The sequence below is a fragment of the Mytilus trossulus genome, chromosome 11 (genome assembly GCF_036588685.1).
Source record: "Mytilus trossulus isolate FHL-02 chromosome 11, PNRI_Mtr1.1.1.hap1, whole genome shotgun sequence".
NCBI classification, from domain to species: Eukaryota; Metazoa; Mollusca; class Bivalvia; order Mytilida; family Mytilidae; genus Mytilus; species Mytilus trossulus.
This window is the reverse complement of record NC_086383.1, coordinates 61,446,265-61,455,957: the sequence shown is the minus strand read 5'-3', so window position 1 is coordinate 61,455,957 and position 9,693 is coordinate 61,446,265.

Sequence of the window (9,693 nt, the reverse complement as noted above, 5' to 3'; positions counted from 1 at the left end):
CACTCTATCCGTTTTAGAACACACCAAAATACTCGTCAGTTATCATTTTTGTCAATCAAGATTTTATCTTAATATTTCTTAAAGTCACGAATTCCTGTAATTTTATGATGTGGGGTAAAATTACTTAAGTTTCCGGAATACCTGGAATTTGACCGTTTAAAATAATTGTTATATACAATACAGTCTGTAAAATTTAAATATCTGACTGCCAAACTGGTTGCAAATACTTTATGCAGCTGCTAGTATTTTACGGAAGCAGAAAGGTAAAGTTGTATTCCAATTAGATGAATATCCATTATCTAAAGACATTTCTTTGGATGATTTAATTGAAATTATGCTACCTGCTTAAAAATCATTTCTGTGTAGTCTTTTGGATGATGGCGCATACGCTGCAGTTAAAAAAGTGCGATATACCTTTTGACAAAGTTCTTTAATGTATGACTTTAGCAGAATGTATAGTATCTATACATAGACATTTTCAACTCCTTTTCATTTAGGTTTATCATAACTAATGCACCGTATATATGGACACACCTTTGATAATTTTTAACATGTTTGGCTCACCATGAGATTAGGAAAATTGAAGAAGGGGCATACATTCTACATGGTATTGTTTCTTCTTCTGGGGGGTCAAACCTTATCCAGGACAATGTGGATCTCACTACAGAAACAATAAAAGTTCTCTGTATGACTTTGGTTGGCTAAAAGGCAGCAACGCTCCTATGCCAATTATATTTTCTGGTACGACTTTCTACAAGATTTGATCTGTTCACACAAAAGTATAGGCATGGTATAGTTGGAGGGTTGGGATGTCAATAAACATGTTTAACCCCGCCGCATGTGTGCGCCTGTCCCGATTCAGGAGCCTCTGACCTTTGTTAGTCTTGTATGAATTTTGATTTTAATTTCTTGTGTATATTTCGGAGTTTAAAATGACGTCCATTATCACTTCAAACTAGCATTCATTGTTTTGTGTATGGGTCACCTAAAGAACGCCTCAGGGTTTGGAAGTTTCTCGCTGCATTGATGACCCATTGGTTTTCTGCTTTTTAATCGGGTTGTTGTCTCTTTGACACATTCCTCGTGTCTATTCCGAATTTTAAAATCAATCTGTTACAGTAGTAGATCTTGTTTCCGCTTTGAGCAAAACCTCTGCTGTACTGATATATGCCCATGCCAAGGAAGTTGTCTTTGTATAGATATGTTGACCGATAAGAATGACGAGACTACAAGTTAAAACGAACCTATGATATTCCGATACAGGAATATTTCGACACCTAAATGTAAATGGTCCGACATCCCATTGGTTCGACGTTTTGATCATTTAATTATACGATAACGGAACATTAACATAAGAAAGCAAAATATAAGGTGTTGTATTTTTTTATTTTGGTCGGGTTGTTGTCTCTTTGACACATTCCCCATTTCCATTCTCAATTTTATTCAATATTAGGATAACCTTGTCCATCGTTTGAAGCGGTGAAACAAGTTTTGAAAAAAGTAAGTATATGAGTGCCAAAATATCCGAAGGTCATCACCAGCGTAATTAAAAGTGCAAATAACTTTATCAAGTCTAACATACATATGTAGTGTTGTTTGATTAATTAGATATCACAAGATACACTGCGGCCGACCAAAGTAAAATCAAACACAGTTTAAGGTACAATGAGTAATCATATTTTTCTTGTGATGATTTATATCAAAATTGTCTATTTGTTGATATTAACATGATAAACTATTAGTACTTTACTCATTTGAGTAATGTTAGTTAGAACTCTTGTCATATCTGATTTAGTGATGTAAATGAAATTACGCTATGATCCATTCTCAATATATTGCACTACAATAATAAAAAAATGGCCCTATGGTTGTCTGATCTTGTAGTGGTTGGAATGCTTTCAAACTAACAAGAGATCATACGTTTCCTCGATTTTAATGTATATAAAAAAGAAGATGTGGTATGATTGCCAATGAGTCAACTATCCACAAAAGACCAAAATGACACAAACATTAAAAACTATAGGTCACAGTACGGCCTTCAACAATGAGCAACGCCGATACCGCATAGTCAGCTATAAAAGGCCCCGATAAGACAATGAAAAACAATTCAAGCGAGAAAACTAACGGCCTTATTTATGTAAAAAAAATGAACGAAAAACAAATATGTAACACATAAACAAACGACAACCACTGAATTACAGGCTCCTGACTTGGGACAGGCACATACATAAATAATTTGGCGGGTTTAAACATGTTTGCGGGATCCCAACTCTCCCCTAACCTGGGACAGTGGTATAACAGTAAAACATAAGAATTCGTCATGAGACTTTTCTATGAAATTAAAAATACATCATAAGTTATAACTTCCCTTTGCTTCAAATATTTTGTTTCGGATTATTTATATCAAATTTGCAGATATATCTTTGTAAATGCGTGCATTCAGTTGATATGGGGTATTATAAGATTTAAATAATGCATGGGCTACTACAGATAAATTATTGTGACTAAATGGTTGATTTTCAAAGACTCCGAGAGAAAACGTTACGTTACAAACGTTACCGTTAAAATTGACCAACATAGTCAATAGTATGAAAAAAATATATTTTCCCAACAGTAATACAGTATTCTTATTGTATTGTTTCGTTTGTGCATTTATTTTGACTCCATTTTTCTACTGGAAGTATCCGTGAATTGAAATGGCACCCATGACCTTTGACCCTTAATTTGAATAAAAATATTTTGACGACCGGGATATGTGGAAAGCACACATTCTTAGCTTCTCAGTTATATACAATTTAGCCGTATGCTAGGTAGGTACCTTCAAAAAGGAAATTTGGCTCTCATGTCACTCGCCTAATATCTATACGCGTTCTTTGCTGATAAATGGGAACTGAATCATTGAGCATCAGCATAGTCGGATTTGTGACTGATACCAATAATAATACATTAGAAGGAAATTTTTTCAGATATTTAAAATGAAAGGGAACAAAAAATGTCCTTTTCCTTTTCCTATTTGTCCCCTCTCTTTCTTCTATTCTTGAAATGTCTATCACAGGTGTTCACTCAATAGTTAACTGTATCTGCATTATTTTTATAAATTATGTCTGAAAAGTGATAATCGATGATTTAGATATTGAGTGTTAAGATATAAACGAGGAAACATAAACTGAAAAAAGACTATTTACCGGATACGTCAACGTATCAGATAAGGATAAGATACGTATTAAAATGTCACACTTCTATTAATTGGTATCTTTAGCATATTTAACAAACAAAACATTTCGAGCTATTATACTTTTTTGTAGATCAAAATTCTGCCTGTTGGAAAACAACTGTCAATTGGAACTGTCCAGACGGAAGCATCATAGTAGATAAAGCAGTATGGGAAACAAGTAGAGCATGCAGCGAGGGATTCTCTAGTTTTAAGACATATAACGTGATAACCAAAATAAAAACTACTTGTGAGAACAGACAAAATTGTACATTTATAGCTAACGATCATCATTTTGGAATATCTTGTTCTACTTCAACCTCAAGATGTACAATCTTTAACTATGTTTACACGTGTATAAGTAAGTATGAAATAAGTTATTCAGCACAAGAATTTCAATCTATTATAAGCCGTAACTTTCCCGTGAACTGCTAATCAGAAGATCTTGATATTTTGGAGCTTACTCTATTTGATAATTTTAGGTAGTACAGTTTAATAGTTAACGCTCGATTGTCATTTTCATTCAATTCAACAAATATATATTAGACATAATACAACAGACATAATACAACAGACATAATACAACAATTGAAATAGTTATATATTCTTTAATAGAAAATATAGATTATGAAAACAGTACATACCTGCCTAATAAAAATGAAAAACCTCATCGGCTTTTACTTAAAAAGATATATGGACTGTTTATATTAAAGGTTCTTCTGGTGTATTCCTTTAAAACCTTTTGTACTGGACCAAACGTCTAGTTTGCCTTACAATTCTCGACAGATCATTACAAGCTTATTCAATCTCCCTGTATGCTATTTTACGCATACAATATGAATAAAATAATAATCTGAGTTTTTATGCCAAATTGAAATACACTGTCATCACCAGGAAAAACAAAATGCGTTTATTGAAAGTAGTGTTGTTCATGTTGTTAACGGTTTACTTTCGGGAGAAAGAAAAACGGTTAACTGGACCTTTTTTCAATTTTGATAGTTTAAATTAAAGTATATTGAAATTATTGCAACAAAAATATTAGTATTTAGCATGATCATCATGGAACTTAATGAGATTAGTTATGCAGAACATACATTTGTTATTAGATTAATTAACAATAAAAACATTCCAATTTTATATAAACTACTTAGCCCAAAGACACTGTTTAAAAGCGTGTGGCCAAATCTTAAGTTAACATAATGAGTAAAGGTGTGCAACAAAAATACCAGTAAAACAGTTGAATGAATGAATGAATAAATGAATATATGTTACTGCAGAAGCACACATAATGCTATAGCAAAATAACATAATATACAATTGCAATAATGACAGTTAACAAACAGAGAACAACACAATAATGTCATAATAAGCACATAATTACAACTGCTAAGCAATGATTATTTGTGATCTTCACGTCCATGCCGCATTAAGAAATTTACACAATTGTTTTAGTCAAACTCTTTGAGCTAGCTTGTAAAAGAAATACCAGCTTTCTTTTAGTTGGACATGATCATAAAACAGTTGTTACAAATACTTGAAAAGGGGATATCATTCCGGATTCTGAGTCCTGAGCTCACAAATCAACTCGAGTAATCGAATATCACTTACTGCATGAAACGCTTCTAGTTGGTATGCTATTGTACGACTTATCATTAAATTGTGTTGTTTTATTTGACATGTTTTAGCTGTTAACATGCATTCCGTTCGCGTTTGATACAGTCAATAGATAACAAATAAGCTTGATCAAGAAAACATAAAGAACACAAATAATGTTTCAAAACCTACTAACCAGTCGCTATATCATACTTTTAGTTAACACAGTTTGTTGATATGCATTACATCAAGAGTACATTAATCAGGTTTTTTTTGGCGGCTGGTACAAGCGACACGAAATTAATAGCTAAAACTAATTTCAACCTAAAGTTCTATAGTGATGATCATTAATATTTTAGAAGCCACTTGGGATGACTGGTCTTCATGGTCAGAATGTTCAAGATCATGTGGCAGTGGTATCCAGACAAGACAAAGACAATGTTTAAATCAAGTGAATACAACGGATGGATATGTTTCCGAATGTGAAGGAATGGGAACTGGTTCTAGACCTTGTAATACTGAATGTCCATGTAAGTGAAATTTCTCTAAATGAAGAACTACAAATCAAAGTGTATGATATCTCTATTGTTTTGAATACATGCTTAAATCAAAACAAAATATACTCTTCTGTTGTATTGATAACATAGTTTGTTTGAAAATAACAATATATGTTGCATTCGCCTTTCCTTTATGAATGATTGATTTATTAAGTACAGTCTTACCGGCTATTTTCGCGAATTGTTAAAACTTTCGCCTATTTTCGGGGATAGAACAAAATTGCCAAAATAAATTCCGCCAATTTAAACGTGTACATGCAAATGCAAACCGCTATACGGTATGTTAGACTCATGTAGTCAATATGTCAGTTAAAGCATTTAGTATAGTTGATTGTAGTGGAGCGGTAAAAAGCTCATTTCTGACTATTATTAATAAGGTTTTGATATAACGAATGGTAAATAAGACAATTCCTTCACGAAAAGTCTGCATAAAAAGTTATGAAGTCATGTTCAGTATTTTATTTCAGTCGATTTTAAGACTTATACACTGTGGTAAATTTAATCGCTTGCGGTAGATGCAGTATTATTCAGATGTTTTACATGCAACTTAGTATGGTGTTGTTGCGTATAGGTGAATCAAAACTACTAAACAGTCATAACACGGACCATCTTCATTGACCGCCAGCAATTTGTCTAAATAATTCTAATTTTTGCGCAGATGATACGGCTAAATATAGACAAAAAGGGTAAAACTACTTAAAGACTAAATTTTCAGCATTTATGGGATGATTTCCTCATTAAACAATACAGTGTTTTGATTGTACAATTGATGCATAAATAATCAGAGAGTATACGTTTAACAAGTGCATGTGTTATAAAATGTTTCATTTGAAATATTGCTTCATCTCAATTTTCAGTTAATGTTTTCTGTGGTTTATATAGTTTTGTTAATTAAAGGTACAAACTTGTTGAATCAACTTTGGTTTTTGCCCATGTAAATATTTGCAATTATCATATTGGTGTGTTAAAAAATATGAAAAAATCAAGCAAAATCTTTTTGGAGCATCTGAAAAAGTTGACAATTTAGGAAGTTAACCTTTTAGTCTTCAGGATTCTCATTCGCCTGTTTTATCAAAAAGAAAATGTGGTATGATGGCCTCATATTCATTTATTGATGATAATAATTATAATGTTTATTTCAGATTGCAATGACAACTATTTTCGGTATACTTCAATCAAATCGTCTACGGTTCTGAAAGAAGACACATCGGCTGGTAATTCTTTTTGCATAAAATTGAAGTAAATCAATAAACGGCTCCTTTAGAATGTTATATTTAATATAAAAACATTGCCGCTTACAGTCATCCTACCAGTTAATATTCCAATATGATTGCCTAAACAAGCTCATTGCTTAACATATAACAATGTATTGCATATCTATCTCTATTCAAAATAAACATTGAGCAGTTGCTCGACTGATTTATCCTGCCTCGTGATAGTCATTTTGCTGACTTGTCAATGCCATTCCACATGTTTAAATATATGCGAGGTTTTTTTTTATTTCAGGGACTGGTTATTTACTGGTGAATGAAATATATACTGTAAACTGCTGTGGTAGAATAAAAATGTGGGAATTTGTTCCGGTAAATACTGGCCGTTTAACATTTGTTATCATGAGGAAAACGACTGATAACAAATACAAATTTGTTGGGTCAAACCAAATATATATCACAGGTAATAATCTGACATTATCTGTAGAAATTTGGTTAATCTTATTGTGCAACTGGGCAGTATGACTGCAAACAAAATGATTGTGGTATGAAGGTTGTTACATGTATGTGATATCCTGACACAAAATCATTAAATCAAAACTGACACCACACTATCCAACTCAAGTTCAAACAATCACAGCATTTTACTATTTTTAGAAAAATACGTCTTACCATCTTTCCGATGAAATATTTTAATTTTGTATTGTCCTCTACTTGTGATATGAGGGTTCCATGCAAAAGGAAGGAAGTTTTAGTTCATAGTCAAAGATCAACAGTAAGATATCAATATAATGAGGGTTTCAGGGTCTATGGCTTTATCCTCTAACAGTTGGTGTGTTTCCCAGACTTTTAGTTTGCAATTCAGATTTATTTTGTGGCTTATAAACAGTGATATACTATTGTTGCTTTTATTTAGTCTTTAAATAATGTCAAATCAAAGGAAAAGTTCATTTTGGCGTCTTAGGTTTCTGGCCTGTGCTATATATTTTGTTAGTGGTACGTCACAAGAAAAGATGCGCTTCCGTATTAGTTTAAACAACAACTGACCAACAAAATTTTAGACATTTCAGCAAAAAATGTATGTAAAAGACCCATGTGTTTAAAGGAATAGACAAAATAACATAGCATATGAACCATAAGTGACATTTTGTTAACTTCTAACATTGTTTGTACAAGATGAAGTACGAAAATATTTGTTTCGTTTTATGATTGGTATAAGAGAACACCTTACGTAATCTTATAGCTCCTAAATTTCAAAAGGAAATACATAAATAACATATTTCAGGAATATGTTGACACCGGAAGTATCCTCTATAAATCAGAAGGAACTGGTAAAATCTTTCATTTGAAAAAAAATAAATCTCTAATTGTGCGAGCTACGTTATATGTAAATGATGTTTTCTAAAACAAAGGTGACATTTGTATATCAAAATTAAAATTTAACATTATTCTGTGTCTGTAAAAAATGTTTAAAATAATCAATGTTTAAGGTAAATTTAGAACAGAAAGATTTATAAAACAATTATTTAAAATACGCAAGGAATAAAAAACGTATCTTGTTTAAGTAATTGTATAAGTAATTGTATTGCTCCCAAACATTTACGACATAACATCCCTCTTTTTTTCAGTGTCATTTAATTATATTTGATTTTACCACAACATTGTTAGCCTATAGCAATCCAGAACCATATGTATTTTTATTTGTTTTGATGTATATATTCCAACGTTTTATTCCTGACAATTGTGTTTTTTGTAAATGTAAGTACCTCTATATTCAGTTTAATTGGAAAGACATTGTCCTATAATTATACACTACACTCATACACTTTCTAACAGCAACAGACCTTCGACAATCAACTCAGTTCAATGTGCCTGAAGATAAACGCATTGCTATAACTAAGGGTGACATAATTGGATGGTAAGTTATGCCTTTATCTCACTTTTACCAATTTGAGTACACAATGTCAATGTATATGTAATTGAATCTATATTCAATTTCCCATATTAAAAAACGAAATCGAAATAAGCTTATGCATAAGCCCGATTACTTCAAAGTGTAAAATCTTAATTTTGCAACTTACTTGAATTTGCATGTCTCCACTAGACATACTAGTTCACGTTCTGTGTAATACGTTCGTTTTTCCGCTTTCATAAATTCATTAAATTAGATTTATCACCCAATTTGTGTTGGTTATGAATAAATGAATTGCCTATTTTTTAAAACCCTAACAAAACTCTTTTTTTCAGAAACACAAAATCAAGATAATAATACCTCCTTTTAGTTGGCATTTTATATCAATGATATAATCATAACAACGATGACATCGATTAAATATATTATATTTTGTGCTTTCATTATTTTTCATTTAGTATCTTTAATATACTTTTGTATAATATTAAAAGAACACTCCTTCTTAATTCATTATTTTTTGTCTGCAGGTTAGATAGCGGAAGCAACATTGTTGGGTTCCACGACTGTTTATCGAACAATGATATGTGCCCACTGTCGTATAGATTAAGCAATGATATCGGGAAAGGAGATGTCATTGATATAACAAGCTTAAGCGGAACGTCAGGAAGATCTTATACCGTAAATTATTCAACAGTGGAAAGTAAGTTAAATGGGTAGAAAAAAAATTGTAAATCAAAATCGTGTTGATCGGTATCATTGAACAAAATTGATATAAGATGATGTGACATGAGTGCCAATGACACAGCTCTCCATCCAAAAGTAATAAGTATAAGCAAATCATTATAGAAAGGGGGAGAATGATACCAGAGGGACAGTTAAACTCATTAATCGAAAATAAACTGAAAACGCCATGGTTAAAAAAAGAAAAAAACAAACAGACGAATAATATTTCACAAAACACAACATAGAAAACTAAAGACTATAAGCAACACGAAACCCACCACAAACTGATATGATAACAGGTGCTCCGGAAGGTTAAGCAGGTTCTGTTCCACATGTTGCACCCGTAGTATTGTTCATGTTATTACAATCCCGGTAAATAGTGTAATTCAGTAGGTCACAATTGTGTAATAGCAACAGGATTGAGGTTACGAAAGGATTATTCGATGGGATCTGTAAAACGGATAGTTCATAACTGTCAACCAACTT